The sequence below is a fragment of the Rhinoraja longicauda genome, chromosome 44 (assembly GCF_053455715.1).
Source record: "Rhinoraja longicauda isolate Sanriku21f chromosome 44, sRhiLon1.1, whole genome shotgun sequence".
Taxonomy (NCBI): Eukaryota; Metazoa; Chordata; class Chondrichthyes; order Rajiformes; family Arhynchobatidae; genus Rhinoraja; species Rhinoraja longicauda.
The window spans coordinates 4367077-4383666 of NC_135996.1; the positions used below are offsets into that span (position 1 = coordinate 4367077).

General features: G+C 49.3%; 1 protein-coding gene across 2 annotated transcripts in view; it reads left to right on the plus strand.

The window, feature by feature from the left end:
• The window catches only part of LOC144612379 (zinc finger and BTB domain-containing protein 7B-like), a 132599-nt gene that overhangs the window by 64498 nt on the left and 51511 nt on the right, over positions 1-16590 (plus strand). Inside the window, exon 2 of one of the 2 annotated variants that reach the window (XM_078431965.1) lies at positions 3584-3736. The gene's annotated coding sequence lies outside the window, so the exon portion shown is untranslated. Of the gene's footprint in view, positions 1-3583; positions 3737-15850; positions 15940-16590 lie in introns of those variants that run through there. The other variant, XM_078431966.1, reaches the window with a different exon arrangement.

Genomic DNA, 16590 nt, shown 5'->3' on the forward strand with positions numbered 1-16590 from the left:
CTCCAGAGATGCTGCCTGACCCACTGAGTTACTCCAGCACTCTGTGAAACATCACCTATCCATGTTCTCCAGAGAAGCTGCCTGAGCCGCTGTTACTCCAGCGCTCTGTGAAACGTCACCTATCCATGCTCTCCAGAGAAGCTGCCTGACCCACTGAGTTACTCCAGCACCCTGTGAAACATCACCTATCCATGTTCTCCAGAGACGCTGCTTGGCCCACTGAGTTACTCCAGCACTTTGTACCTGTCCACGTTCTCCAGAGATGCTGCCTGACCCGCTGAGTTACTACAGCACTTTGTACTTGTCCACGTTCTCCAGAGATGCTGCCTGACCCGCTGAGTTACTCCAGCACTTTGTACCCGTCCAGGTTCTCCAGAGATGCTGGTTGGTTGACCCACTGAGTTACTCCAGCACTTTGTACCTGTCCACATTCTCCAGAGATGCTGCCTGACCCGCTGAGTTACTCCAGCACTTTGTACCTGTCCACGTTCCCCACAGAGATGCTGCCTGACCCGCTGAGTTACAACAGTGCCTTGTGTTGTTTTACCTGAAGCTAATTGTGTTGACCAGAGGCATGAATAAGTCAAAGGGTCATGGAGTCATAGAGTTGAAGAGTCATAGAGATATAGTCCGAGTGCCATAGACATAGTCATAGAGTCATACAGTCATATAGAGTTGTAAAGTCATAGTTATGGACCCATGGAGCCATACTAGGGGTGCCAACTATCTCACTCCCAAATAAGGGACAAGGTGACGTCACTGCCCCGCGTCCCACGTGACCTCACCCAGCCAGCGGCCATGTGCTCCCACTCCACCAATGGCAGGCCGGGAGGTGGGTTGCTATGCAACCTCCATTAGGCGGCGCACGGGCCTTTGAGCCTACACTGTTCAGACCTACAGTTGCCACCGGGCCTACAGTGTCCGGGCCTACAGTGTCTGGGCCTACAGTGTCCAGGCCTACACTGTCCGGACCTGCACTGTCCGGACCTACACTGTCCCGGCCTACAGTGTCCGGGCCTACAGCGTCCGGGCCTACAGCGCCCTCCCGGGCTTAATAGGGGACAAGGGCGGTTCCGTATGGAACAAACCATTTTAGCCCAAAATACGGGATGTCCCGGCTAATACGGGACAGTTGGCAACCCTAAGCCATAGGGTCACAGAGCCATATGGTCATAGAATCATAGTCAGAGAAGCATGCAGCGTGGAAACAGGCCTTTCAGTCCAACTTGCACACTCCAACCAACATGCCCCATCTACACTAGTCCCACCTGCCTGCTCTTGGACCATAACCCTCTAAACCTGTCCTGTCCATGTACCTTTCCAATTGTCTCTTAAGTGGTACGATTGTACCTGCCTCAACTACCTCCTCCAGCAAACCCGTTCCATATACTTACCATCCTTTGTGTGAACAAGTTGCCCCTCAGGTTTTCCTTCTCACCTTAAACCTATGTCCTCTGGTTCTTGATTCCCCTACTCTGGGTAAAAGGCTCCGTGCGTTCTATTTCCCGATCTATTTCCCTCATGATCAGATACATCTCTGTAAGATCACCCCTCGTCCTCCCGCAATTAAATTCCTAGCCTGTCCAACCTCTCCCTTTAGCGCAGGCTCTCGAGTCCCGACATCATCCTCACAAACCTTCTCAAGAAAGCCTCGACAAAATGGCGCGGGGATGAACTGCAGTTGCCGTTTGTTCACCGAAGGCAGGCACAAAATGCAGGAGTAAGTCAGCGGGTCAGGCAGCATAGAAACATAGAAACATAGAAAATAGGTGCAGGAGTAGGCCATTCGGCCCTTCGAGCCTGCACCGCCATTCAATATGATCATGGCTGATCATCCAACTCAGTATCCCGTACCTGCCTTCTCTCCATACCCCCTGATCCCTTTAGCCACAAGGGCCACATCCAACTCCCTCTTAAATATAGCCAATGAACTGGCCTCAACTACCTTCTGTGGCAGAGAATTCCACAGATTCACCAGTCTGTGTGAAAAAAAACGTTCTCATCTCGGTCCTAAAAGACTTCCCCCTTATCCTTAAACTGTGACCCCTTGTTCTGGACTTCCCCAACATCGGGAACAATCTTCCTGCATCTAGCCTGTCCAACCCCTTAAGAATTTTGTACGTTTCTATAAGATCCCCCCTCAATCTTCTAAATTCCAGCGAGTACAAGCCGAGTCTATCCAGTCTTTCTTCATTTGAAAGTCCTGCCATCCCAGGGATCAATCTGGTGAACCTTCTCTGTACTCCCTCTATGGCAAGAATGTCTTTCCTCAGATTAGGAGACCAAAACTGTATCTCTGGAGAAAAGGAATAGGTGACGTTCTGGGTCGAAAACGTTCCTCAGACTGAAAAATAGAGAAGACCGGAAGAAAACAGGACCGGTCAGAGATGACCTCATTTGCGCGCTCATAAGTTCATAAGACATAGAAGCAGAATTAGGCTATATGGCACATCTACTCCGCCATTCAACCATGGCTGATCTGTCTATCCCTCTCAACCCCATTCCCCTGCCTTCTCCCCATAAACCCCTGACACCCATAATAACATTTAAAAGACATTTGAACAGGTAAGTTGGATTCACTTGGATAAGTGAGGTCATAAGTTATAGGAGCAGAATTAGGCCATTCGGCCCATCAAGTCCACTCCGCCATTCAACCATGGCTGATCTATCTCTCCCTCCTAACCCCATTCTCCTGCCTTCTCCCCATAACCCCTGACACCCGTACTAATCAAGAAAATATCTATCTCTGCCTTAAAAATATCCACCGACTTGGCTTCCACAGCCGTCTGTGGCAAAGAATCGCGCAGATTCACCACCCTCTGGCGAAATAATTTCCTTTTAAAGGCATGTTCCTTTTATTCTGAGGCTGTGCCCTCTGGTCCAAGACACTCCCACCGGGGGCTACACATTCTAAGAATAAAGGGGAGGCCATTTAAAATTGAGGTGAGAAGAAACTTTTTCACCCAGAGAGTTGTGAATTTGTGGAATTCTCTGCCACAGAGGGCAGTGGAGGCCAATTCACTGGATGAATTTAAAAGAGAGTTAGATAGATAGAGCTCTAGGGGCTAACGGAATCAAGGGATATGGGGAGAAGGCAGGCACGGGTTACTGATTGTGGATGATCACAATGAATGGCGGTGGTGGCTTGAAGGGCCTAATGGCCTCCTCCTGCACCTATTTTCTATGTTTCTAGTGGAAACAGAAACATAGAAACATAGAAAATATGTGCAGGAGGAGGCCATTTGGCCCTTCGAGCCAGCACCGTCATTCATTGTGATCATGGCTGATCCTCTCCACATCCTCTCTATCTATCCAGGCCTTTCACTATTCGGTAAGTTTCAATGAGGTTCCCCCCTCATCGTTCTAAACTCCAACCGAGTACAGGCCCAGTGCCGTCAAACGCTCATCGTACGTTAACCCACTCATCCCCAGCTTCATGGTTCTGTACCTCCTGCCCGACAGGAGCAGTTAAGGGGAAAAAAAACTAGTCCGTCTTCACGGAACATTGCATCATGAAGGCTGGACGTATCGGCAAGGCTGCCTGTCACCCTCACCATTGACCTTTCTCTTTTCTACCTTCCAGGGGAAGATACAGGAGCTTGAAAGCTTGACGTCCAGACTTAAGAACGGCTTCTTCCTCACGGCTGCCAGACTCCTGAACCGGACATCTCTCGTGCTCCACCTGGATTTGCGAACAGCACCTTCATATTCCTCTCGGGTGGCTTACAGCCTAACGGTAAGAGCATTCATCAGAAGTGATCATAAGTGATAGGAGCAGAATTAGGCCATTCGGCCCATCAAGTCTACTCCGCCATTCAACCATGGCTGATCTATCTCTCCCTCCCAAACCCCATTCTCCTGCCTCCTCACCACAACCCCTGACACCCGTACTAATCAAGAATCTATCTATCTCTGCCTTAAAAATATCCACTGACTTGTGGCCTCCACGGCCGTCTGTGGCAAAGAATTCCACACATTCACCACCCTCTGACTAAAGAAATTCCACCTCATCTCCTTCCTAAAAGAACACCCTTTAATTCTGAGGCTGTGCCCTCTGGTCCTAGACTCTCCCACTAGTGGAAACATCCTCTCCACATCCACTCTATCCAGGCCGCTCACTGTTCTGTACGTTTCAATGAGGTCCCCCCTCATTCTTCTAAACTCCAGCGAGTACAGGCCCAGTGCCGACAAACGCACATCATATGTTTAGGAAAAAAAAAACTGCAGATGCTGGTTTAAAGGTGGAGACAAAATGCTGACCCGCTGAGTTACTCCAGTAATTTGTCTCTCCCTTCTCTCCTGGGATCGTTCTTGTAAACCTCCTCTGGACCCTCTCCAGAGCCAGCACATCCCAAATAATAGTTGTTTTTACAATTCAGTCACTCGAATGTGCTGACGTCGATGATTCTCATTCTGGAAGAGAGAGGCTTAATTCTAATTCTGTGCCAGACATGCATCATCAAGGTCTCTGTCAGACGACGCTCCTTTGAAGTATTTAAGACTTTTTGCTGAGATTTTCTTTTGATGGTGGGTTTGTTTGCATGAACATGCAGCTCTGTTGCTGGTGGCAAACACCCTTTGAGCCTCACACTTGAGGGTAGGGTTGCCAACTGTCCCGTATTAGCCGGAACATCCCGTATATTGGCTAAATTGGTTTGTCCCGTACAGGATCGCCCTTGTCCCGTATTAGGCCCGGGGGGGCGCTGTAGGCCCGGACACTGTAGGCCCGGGGGCCGCTGTAGGCCCGGACCCTGTACGCCCGGGGGCCGCTGTAGGCTCGGACACTTTAGGCCCGGACGCAGTAGGTCCGGACAGTGTAGGCCTGGACAGCGTAGGCCCGGACAGTGTGGCCCGGGGGGGGGGGGGGCACTGTAGGCCCGGACACTGTAGGCCCGGATGCTGTTGGCCCGGACAGTGTAGGCCCAGACAGTGTAGATCCAGACAGTGTGGGTCCGGAGGCCCGGGCGCCGCCTAACGGAGGATGCGTAGCAACCCGCCTCCCGGCCCAGGCGGCCGCCATTGGTGGAGCGGGAGCACGTGGCCGCTGGCCAGGTGAGGTCACGTAGGGCGCAGGGCGGTGACGTCACCTTGTCCCTTATTTGGGAGTGAGATAGTTGGCACTCCTAGATAAAAGTAAGTCATTACCGCTGAGGATGAGGTGAGCTGTGGCCTTAGTTTATCGGTGCAACTTACTTTAGAGCCTAAAAGACCTTCTGTTCCTTTGGCCATGAGTCGCTGATGCCAGCCAGCTCTCCAAAATGGCTGCCATGTTTATCAATACATCAGGTAGGTCATCCATTGTAAGCCAGCTCGAAAACCTCTGAGTTTTCTGGCTGACAACGCAAAGGCACTCCATGAACCGTTCAGTTATTTTTAGGACTGGAAGGCTCCTATTGTAATTCTAAGGCAGATTTGACAGGGCCATTCTTAGTCACGTGTGTGGCCAAAAATATGAAAAATTGTGGAATATGTCTCTTCTAATTCTGAAAGCATTACAGGTATATTGTTTTGTACTGTGTATATATATGAATTATATATCGAAGTTTATCAAGTGAAATGTTTATATGTTATGCTGACAATGTTTGTTTAGGGTCAGAGGTCAAATATGACTGGTCACGTGTGTGGCCTCACACGGAAGCCATTTTTTCAAAACTCAGTTTTATCTTACAAACTCTGTGAATTTAAAAAAGCTAGAGTGTTCATTTCTTTAGCAGACAGATGTGCATTATAGTTCTGCAGGTAGGAAAATAGCAATGAATAAGATTAATCTCGTACAATAATTTTTTTATGTATTACTTTATGTGATGATAGACACAAAATGCTGGAGTAACTCAGCGGGTCAGGCAGCATCTCGGGAGAGAAGGAATGGGCGACGTTTCGGGTCGAGGGTCTCCTTCTCTCCCGAGATGCTGCCTGACCCGCTGAGTTACTCCAGCATTTTGTGTCTACCTTCGATTTAAGCCAGCATCTGCAGTTTTTTTCCCTACACTTTTATGTGTTGACGTCCGGTCACGCGTGTGGCATTTTGGTTCATTTTCCAAAGAATGGCCCGGCAGTGCTTGTGTGCGGTTCACTTAAAATGGCTGTCTCCACAAACACATTCCAGTTGAGTCTGTTCAGGGGACAAACTAAAGCCTCGTCGTAAAGTTTCCAGCGTAATCCAAAGAAAAACCACTGGCTTTTGATAATTACTGGGTACAATGTCAGCTGACAGTGGCTGAGTGCAAGCACAGTGCCTTGCTGTAATGGGCTGGGCAGTAGCTGCGCTTCGAAGAGGAGGGTGTGTGTGTGCAATTTCCCCCCCTTCACGTAAGTCGATAACAAAAAATAATCCCCCGATCAAGGAAGCTTGTAAAAGGTTAGTAGTCTGAACTTGTGTGGAAATTTTTTAAGAAATCTTTTCTCCACAGTTATTGCCACGTTGTTGTATGATGCAGCATATTACAGTACGACTTTTGAAATGAGGAAGTCTTGCTCACTGATCAGCCGTATCAACACAGTCACAGAACCGATCGGGAAAAAAAGCAATTTGTCGTTCAGTTGCATGCAACTGAAGCGACTAGGCTTGTATACACTGGAGTTTAGAAGGATGAGCGGGGATCTTATTGAGACAGATAAGATTATTAAGGGATTGGACACGCTAGAGGCAGGAAACAAGTTCCCAATGTTGGGGGAAGTCCAGAACTAGGGGCCACAGTTTAAGAATAAGGGGTAGGCCATTTAGAACGGAGATGAGGAAAATCTTTTTCACTCAGGGAGTTGTAAATCTGTGGAATTCTCAGGCTCAGAAGGCAGTGGAGGCCAATTCTCTGGATGCTTTCAAGAGGGAGCTAGATAGAGCTCTTAATGAATGCGGAGTCAGGGGGTATAGGGAGAGGGCAGGAATGGGGTACTGATTGTGAATGATCAGCCATGATCACATTGACTGGTGGTACTGGCTCAAAGGGCCGAATGGCCTCCTCCTGCACCTATTGTCTATTGTCTATTGCATAATTCTTCCAAAAGTAAGACTGGACCAACTTGAATTATTAAAGTGTCTTTGACAACTTTAGGGTACCTAAATTTTTCATAATCAGGGTAATACCTAGTCAAAATGTCAATATGATCCCAGTGTAGGAGTTTCCGTGTTAAACTTGGATAAGCGTGGATGTGGAGAGGATGTTTCCACTAGTGGGAGAGTCGAGGACCAGAGAGCACAGACTCAGAATTAAAGGACGTTCCTTTAGGAAGGAGATAAGGAGGAATTTCTTTGGTCAGAGGGTGGTGAATCTGTGGGATTCTTTGCCACAGACGGCTGTGGAGGCCTCAGCAATAGATATTTTTAAGGCAGAGATAGATAGATTCTTGATTAGTACGGGTGTCAGGGGTTAAGGGCGGAAGGCAGGAGAATGGAGTTAGGAGGGAGAGATAGGTCAGCCATAATTAAATGGCGGAGTAGACTTGATGGGCCGAATGGCCTAATTCTGCTCCTATCACTTACGACCTTATGACCATATTAACTGTTGCGTCTGAAATGCAGAGGGCAGTGTATTGATGGTTTAGTTTAGTTTAATTTAGTTTGGAAACAGCGTGGAAACAGGCTCTTTGGCCCACCGAGTCTCCATGTTCTCCAGAGATGCTGCCTGACCCGCTGAGTTACTCCAGCACTTTGTGTCCCTTTAGTCCCAGATGCCTGCATTTGACCCATAGTCCTGTAAACCCTTCATATCCACATGGCACAGAGGAGGATGCTCCTGTGTGGCACCTAGGGGCGCCAACTATCTCACTCCCAAATAAGGGACAAGGTGACGTCACCGCCACGCGCCCCACATGACCTCACCCAGCCAGCCTCCAATAATGGAGGCGGGTTGCTATGCAACCTCTGTTATGCGCCCTCCGGGCCTACAGCGGTCCCCGGGCCTACACTGTCCGGACCTGCAGCTCACCCCAGGCCTAATACGGGACAAGGGCAGTCCTGTACGGGACAAACCAATTTAGCCCAAAATACGGGACAGTTAATTAACGTATTTAGCTAATACGGGACAGTTGGCAACCCTATTGAAAGGTGAAGTAGACTCGATGGGCCGAATGGCCTAATTCTGGTCCCATAGCGTATGAATTTATGGATACTGTTGCCGCGTCACTGTGAAGCCACCAAACTAAGCTGAAGGTTTATCTCTAAACTAAAAAAGAAACGCTTTGTCCCATCGAGCTCGCGATGCACCCCAATGGTTTAAAGTTCAGCGGAATTCATTGAGAACGCAGGAGTGTTTTTGCAATGTCTCGGCCGTGCCTGGAATTCAACCAGCTGATTTGTGGACCCAGCTCCTGTTTTCCGATAGACCCTTGAGCCTGTTTGCTGTGGAACCTTTCACGCTGTTCAAACAACTCCACTCTTTTATTGTACGGGGCAGGGTGTGTCGTAGCAACGTTGCAGAGTCCAGCATCTACATAGAAACATAGAAAATAGGTGCAGGAGTAGGCCATTCGAGCCAGCACCGACCGCCATTCAATATGATCATGGCTGATCATCCAAAATCAGTACCCTGTTCCTGCTTTCTCCCCATATCCCTTGAATCCGTTAGCCCCTAGAGCTAAATCTAACTCTCTCTTGAAAACATCCAGTGAATTGCCTGCTGTGGCAGAGAATTCCACAGAATTCAAGATTATAAAAGGACTGGACAAGCTAGATGCAGAAAAAATGTTCCCAATGTTGGGGGAGTCCAGAACTATGGGCCACAGTCTTCAAATAAAGGGGAGGCCATTTTAAACTGAGGTGAGAAGGAACTTTTTCACCCAGAGAATTGTGAATTTGTGGAATTCTCTGCCACAGAGGGCAGTGGAGGCCAAATCACTGGATGGTTCAAGAGAGAGTTAGATAAAGCTCTAGAGGCTAGTGGAATCGGGATATGGGGAGAAGGCAGGCACGAGTTACTGATTGTGGATGATCAGCCATGATCACAATGAATGGCGGTGCTGGCTCGAAGGGCCGAATGGCCTCCTCCTTTCTATGTTTCTAAGATTAGGTATACTGTTATGGAGTCAGCTGACAAGTTTACATTGATATGGCAACCTTTCCAAAGCTGTGTTGATGCTTTAGGCTCTGATAATTCTATGGTTGAGTAGAGTCTTTGATATGTGTATGTAATTAAGAATGGAATTGAAGTATTAGAATGGTCCCGGATATGTCTTAACATTCACATTTTTCTGCTTCCCTCTTGTCTGTTTTTATGCATGTTAGTGCCCTAGATGCATAAAAACTGCTTTAAATCTGGTGTACTGCTTTAAATCTCTAACAATTTATCTTTTGTTTTGTATGCTTATGTTTATGTTTATGTATTTACCTATTTTCCTTGCATAACTTAAGCTGTATACCCTCTGAATGGTAGTGTGGGTGGGGGGTGGTGGGTAGGAGGATACCTATCAGTTCAAATGTGTTCATGCATTGACTTATCAAAGCTGTATTAATAAAAATTCAGAAATAAACTTTGTTCAAGAAAAAAGCTGGGGTAACTCAGCGGGTCAGGCAGCATCTCGGGAAAGATGGAATGGGTGACGTTGTCTAGTCCTTTTATAATTTTATACGTTTCTATAAGATCCCCTCTCATCCTTCTAAACTCCAGTGAATACAAGCCTGTGTAGGAAAATAAATGCAGATGCTGGTACAAATCAAAGGTAGACACAAAATGCTGGAGTAACTCAGCAGGTCAGGCAGCATGTAGGAGAGAGGGAATGGGTGACGTTTCGGGTCGAGACCCTTCTTCAGTCTGAAGAAGGGTCTCGACCTGAAACGTCACCCATTCCTTCTCTCCCGAGATGCTGCCTGACCTGCTGAGTCACTCCAGCATTTTGTGTCTACCTTTGATTTAAACCAGCATCTGCAGTTTTTTTCCCTACAACTCTGCCATTGAGCTGCCCTAACCCAGCCCAACCTGCGGGCTCTCTGAAGCAACCCATCAATGGCATCGTTTTCAACGGTGTAACATAGGTCATGCATGCAGCATACGTTTACTAGGTTAATTCCCGGAATGGCAGGACAGTCGTATGTTGAAAGACTGGAGCGACTAAGCTTGTATACACTGGAATTTAGAAGGATGAGAGGGGATTTTATTGAAACATATAAGATTATGATGGGATTGGACGCGTTAGAGGCAGGAAACATGTTCCCAATGTTGTGGGAGTCCAGAACCAGGGGCCACAGTTTAAGGTTAAGGGGTCGGCCATTTAGAACGGAGATGAGGAAAAACTTTTTCAGTCAGAGAGTTGTAAATCTGTGGAATTCTCTGCCTCAGAAGGCAGTGGAGGCCAATTCTCTGGATGCTTTCAAGAGAGAGCTAGATAGAGCTCTTAAAGATAGCGGAGTCAGGGGGTATGGGGAGAGGGCAGGAACGGGGTACTGATTGTGAATAATCAGCCATGATCACGTTGAATGGCGGTGCTGGCTCGAAGGGCCGAATGGCCTCCTCCTGCACTTATTGTCTATTGTCATCTTTAACCTGGCCTTACCTGACCCGGCAGGCCTTAAATTGAAATTGCCTGCATTTGGCCCATCTCCCTCGAAACCTTAGAGACACACGGAACTGCAGATGCTAGTTTACCAAACAAAAAGGACCCAAAATGCTGGAGAAACTCAATGGGGGGATAGGGGATTAAAAAAAAAAGACTGGTCAGACCAGAACTGGATTACTGTGGACACACACTCTGGGATAAGTGTGAAGGATGTTCAAAAACCACAGTAGAGATTAAGAAAATGATTCCCTTAGGCAAAAAGGCTTCAGAGATGTGGACTGGAGATTAGCAACAAATGAAGGGGTGTAGGAAGGAACTGCAGATGCTGGTTTAAACCAAAGAATGACACAGAAAGACGGAGTACCTCAGTGTAACCAGTCTGAAGAAAGGTCAAGACCCGAAACATCACCCATTCCTTCTGTCAAGTTAAGGAGGGGTCTAGGAGAAGCATTTATAATCATGACAGGTTTGTTTAGTTTAGAGATGCAGCATGGAAACAGGCCCTTCGGCAGGTAGTTGAGGCAGGTACTATCCTAACGTTTAGGTATCCTTTTTACGAGGATGTTGCCAGGACTGGAGGGTGTGAGCTACAGGGAGAGGTTGAGTAGGCTGGGTCTCTATTCCATGGAGCGTAGGAGGATGAGGGGTGATCTTATAGAGGTGTACAAAATCATGAGGGGCATAGATCGGGTAGACGCACAGAGTCTCTTGCCCGGAGTAGGGGAATCGAGGACCAGAGGACATAGGTTCAAGGTGAAGGGGAAAAGATTTAATAGGAATCCGAGGGGTAATTTTTTTCACACAGAGGGTGGTGGGTGTACGGAAGTTGATGCAGGGACTATCCCATCGTTTAAGAAACAGTTGTACAGGTACATGGATAGGACAGGTTTGGAGGGATATGGACCAAGCGCAAGCAGGTGGGACTAGGGTAGCTGGAACATTGTTGGCCGGCATGGGCGAGTTGGGCCGAAGGGCCTGTTTCCACGCTGTATCACTGTATGGCTCTATGACTCTAGGGTTCATAGATAGGACAGGTTTGGAGGGATATGGGCCAAACGCAGGCAGGTGGGACTAGTGTAGATGGGACATGTAGGTCGGCGGGGGCTGCTGGATAAATTAGGTGAGTGTTAAGAGAGGGTTGATCTTTGCACGAGTCACATATTTGCTGTCTCCAGTTAATTAGCAACTGCGAGTCTGCAGGAAAAGCGAGCAGGATGTAGATTGGCGATGGGGAGGATCTCTCCCTGAGATGGTTATTGTAAGGAGTAGTTAGGGCAGGGATTGTGCAGAATTCCCTTGTTTATTAACGACTGAAGCCGAGACCACCAAGATCCCCCTTTTTTTAATTTAAAAAAATGTGTTCGATTATTAAAAATAATATTTACAATACAATAAAACAAAACAGAACCCACCACCATTATACAAGACAAACAAATATACTAAATGAACGACTATACAACGATGTTACACTCCTTGTCCAGGATGCATTCCACCCAGCGGTCCCGGAAATGCCCCAGGGGACAGCGCGTGGTCCCCTCTCTAATCCCACCCGGGCGCGGACGGACGTAACCCCGGAAAAGAGAGCAGGCAGCCAGCTCAGGCAGAGCCCTCTTCCGCCTGGCGCCGTGACTCGCGGATGGCCAGCTCGGCCAGGCCCAGGAGCATACCTGACCAGGACATCTTCAGCCCTCGGACCCTCTCCCCTACGATGATGAGGGCGGTGGGTGTGTGAAGTGCAGCCGGAAGGCAAGGAGCGGCCCCTTTAGATATTGGAACTGGGGCAGTAACCTCACACACTCCATGTAGATGTGTAGGGTTGCCAACTGTCCCGTATTAGCCGGGATATCCCGTATTTTGGGCTAAATTGATTTGTCCCGTACGGGACCGCCCTTGTCCCGTATTAGACCCGGACACTGTAGGCCCGGACACTGTAGGCCCGGATAGTGTAGGCCCAGGCACTGTAGGCCCAGACACTGTAGACCCGGACAATGTAGGCCCGGGCACTGTAGGCCCGGACACTGTAGGCCCGGACACTGTAGGCCCGGACACTGTAGGCCCGGACGCTGTAGGCCCGGACAGTGTCGGCCCAGAGGCCCGGGCGCCGCTAACGGAGGTTGCGTAGCAACCCGATCCCGGCCCGGGCGGCCACCATTGGTGGAGCGGGAGCACATGGCCGCTGGCTGGGGGAGGTCACGGGGGGCGGTGACGTCACCTTTTGTCCCTTATTTGGGACTGAGAAAGCTGGCGACCCTATAGACATGGTACACAGACTCTTGCAGCCCGCAAAAGTGGCAGGCAGCTGGGCAGACCAAGATCCCCTTGGGAGGAATGTGGTCGTGGAGAGAGTCGGTCTGCTCCCAGTTCACTCAACTGTGGCAGAATGGGGCATTCAGTCAGGGGCGCAGCTGGTAGAGCTGCTGCCTCACAGCGCCAGAGACCCGGGTTCCATCCTGACCTCGGGCACCTGCCTGCCTTTGTTCCGCCCCCACCACGCTTCCAGCTTTCTCTCTCCCCCTCCCTCTAAAATCAGTCTGAGCATGGGATCCAAACGTCGCCTGTCCGCGTTCTCCAGAGATGCTGCCTGACCCGCTGAGTCACTCCAGCACTCTGTGTCTGTTTTCACCTATTGCCTGTGTGCCTTTGTCCCACCCCCCCCCCCCCCCCCCCTCACCTCTCTTCCAGCTTTCTTTTCATCCCCACCACCGCAATCAGGCTGCAGAAGGGTCCCGACCCAAAACGTCACCCATCCATGTTCGGCAGAGATGCTGCCTGACCCACTGAGTTACTCCAGCACTTTGAGGTTATTTTTGAAGTAAAATGTCTTGTTTATGAGGTCTTGTCGCTAAGGGCCTCCGCTCAGTCCGTCTTAACCAAAAATACTAGAGGACCAAAATGGACCACTCCGTTGAAATCGCCTATACTGAAGTGTAGTACGCAAAAGAGCGGAATGTCCGCCATTTTAGTAGGCAAAACCCGCCGTTCGCTATGCCTCTCGCAGTGTAATCAGTGTTTTGGGTGAACAGTAGGTATGATGATACCATTAAAATGCAGAATATATCTCATCTATCAATTCAGAGATTTTTGTTATTTTTCTTTTTCAATGTTTCTGCAAGTTTCTGCCTACTAAAATGGCGCCATGCCATACTACGTTTTTTCCGGTCGTGTGGTCTATCTTGCTCCTCTAGTATCTTCGGTCTTAACCTACCTGATCTCCCGGTGGCTCAGCACTTCAACTCCCCCTCCCCCTCCCACTCCCAATCTGACCTCTCTATCCTGGGCCTCCTCCATTGTCAGAGTGAGGCCCAGCGCAAATTGAAGGAACAGCTCCTCATATTTTGCTTGGGTACCTTACACCCCAGCGGTATGAACATTGACTTCTCCAATGTCAGGTAGCCCTTGCTTTCCCTCTCTATCCCCTCCCCCTTCCCAGTTCTCCCACTAGTCTTCCTGTCTCCGACTACATTCTATCCTTGTCCCGCCCCCTCCCCTGACATCAGTCTGAAGAAGGGTCTCGACCCGAAACGTCACCCACTCCTTCTCTCCAGAGATGCTGCCCAACCCGCTGAGTCACTCCAGCTTTTTGTGTCTACCTTCGATTTAAACCAGCATCTGCAGTTCTTTCCTACACACGTCTTGTTTATGAAGTGCTGATTTGACCCGTTGAGTCACCACAGCATTTTGAGGGGGTTTTATTTTGAGTAAAATGTCTAGTTTATGAAGCGTTGATCTGACCTGCTGCATTACTCGGGTACTTTTTTGAGCATTTTGTGTCGACCTTACCAGTATAGAAGTTGGGCGGTCATGTTGCAGTTATATAAGACATCGGTGAGGCCGCTTTTAGAGTATTGTGTTCGGTTCTGGGCACCGTGTTACAGGAAAGACGTCGTCAAGTTGGAAAGGGTACAGAGAAGATTTACGAGGATGTAGCCAGGACTCGAGGGCCTGAGCTACAGGGAGAGGTTGAGCAGGCTGGGACTCTATTCCTTGGAGCGCAGAAGGACGAGGGGTGATTTTAAAGAGGTGTATAAAATCATGAGAGGAATAGATGCACAGAGTAGGGGAATCGAGAACCAGAGGACATAGGTTTAAGGTGAAAGGAGAAAGATTTAAAAGGAACTTGAAGGGTAACTTTTTCACACAGCGGGTAGTGGGTAGGGTTGCCAACTGTCCCGTATTAGCCAGGACATCCCGTATTTTCGGCTAAATTGTTTTGTCCCGTACGGGACCGCCCTTGTCCCGTATGAGGCCCGGGGGGCGCTGTAGGCCCGGACGCTGTAGGCCCCGACACTGTAGGCCCCGACACTGTAGGCCCGGACGCTATAGGCCCAGACTCTGTAGGCCCCGAAGCTGTAGGCCCCGACAGTTTAGGTCCCGACACTCTAGGTTTCCGACATTTTAGGTGCGGACAGTGTAGGCCCAGGCGCCGCCGAACGGTGGTTGCGTAACAACCCGCCTCCCGGCCCTGGCGGCCGCCATTCGTGGAGCGGGAGCACATGGCGGCTGGCCGGGCGAGGTCACGTGGGGCGCGGGGCGGTGGCGTCACCATGTCCCGTATTTGGGAGTGAGGAAGTTGGCAACCCTAATGGTGGGTGTATGGAACGAGCTGCCTGATGAGGTCGTTGAGGCAGGGACTATTGCAACGTTTAGACGGTACATGGATAGGACAGGTTTGGAGGGGTATGGGCCAAACGCGGGCAGGTGTAGATGGGGCATGTCGGTCGGTATGGGCAGGTTGGGTCGAAGGGCCTGCTTCCACGCTGTGTGGCTCTACAATTCGCAGCCAGAGATTCTAATCCCGACAACTTCCACATCCTGGGAATGGGCCGGGCCTCGAGCTTTTATCAGTTTTTACTTCTGCATTTACAGCGTTCCTGCAATTTCGGCCTAGGACTTCCTCGTCATAAATGGTATCAGAACCTCTATTAAAAGTCTGGATATAAATAGGTCATTGAGTAGGCGGGGGCTATGCTGCAAGTAGCAACTGTCTGCTGTGGCAACCCAACTCTTCTGTGTTAGAGAGGGAGGAAAAATAAAAATGCTTTTCCAAAACAAAAAAAAAATGTTTTGCGAAAGAAGGAAATGCCACCCTGGCTCCCCCAGTTGGAAGCCGGACGGGGTTAAAAGCTCGGTCTCCAAGCTGCATGGGACTCGACCCTGGGGCGTGGGTGTTGGAGTCATACTCTCAGAGGTGGGGAGCTAGTCTAGTCAAATTACTCAGAGAATTGCCAGGACAGAGTCGAGAGAGAGAGAGAGAGAGAGAGAGGAGAGAGAGAGAGAGACAGAGAGAGAAAGAGAGAGAGAGAGAGAGAGAGAGTGAGAGAGAGAGAGAGAGAGGAGAGAGAGAGAGAGAAAGAGAGACAGAGAGAGAGGAGGGGGAGGAATAAAACAAAATAGTTTGACTCGTAGATCTCTCAGCGCTTCAAGTGCCCTGTCTTCATCTTAAACAGGAAGGTAAGAAGAGACGCCAGCTATTCTAGTCGCTGTCAGTGTGTGTTTGGAGTTGCAGGGGGGAGAGTGCCCTACGAGTTGGGTGCTCAATAGGGGAGCACCATTAAATGGCGTAGACAGCGAGGGTGTGTGTGTGTGCGTGTGTGCGTGTGTGTGTGTGTGTCCGTGTCTGTGCGTGTCCATGTCTGTGTGCGTGTCCGTGTGTGTGTGTGCAAAACCATCTTGGAAGGTGTGCAGCGGTTGTAGGTGCTACCATTAACCTGTCTCCGATCCTGGCCGGCCTCTGCCGCCGTGCCAGAGCAAACAAATGTCATAAGACCTTGTATTTTTTTTAAAAATCAGACTCCTCAGCTTGTGTGCCGGCTGTCTGAGCCAGCCTTGGAAATACATGCATTTGCTTCCTTTGCTTGTCAGTGCCAAGGCCTTCTCCAGAGTGCCGGTAACGTCTGCAATAAAACTAATTAAAAAAAAAAAATAACAATAATGCCCCCGTGCTCCACCCTTTCTCTTGTTCCGTAAAGAGAAAGAGAAAGAGAGAGAGAGAAAAAAAACAATTGGAGTTTTGGGCCATTGCCATTTTGATTATTCCAGAGTAAAGCTCTGAGCCAGAGTGTCACTGTCGAGAAGGCAGCAGCGATGGCTTTTTGGGAAAAA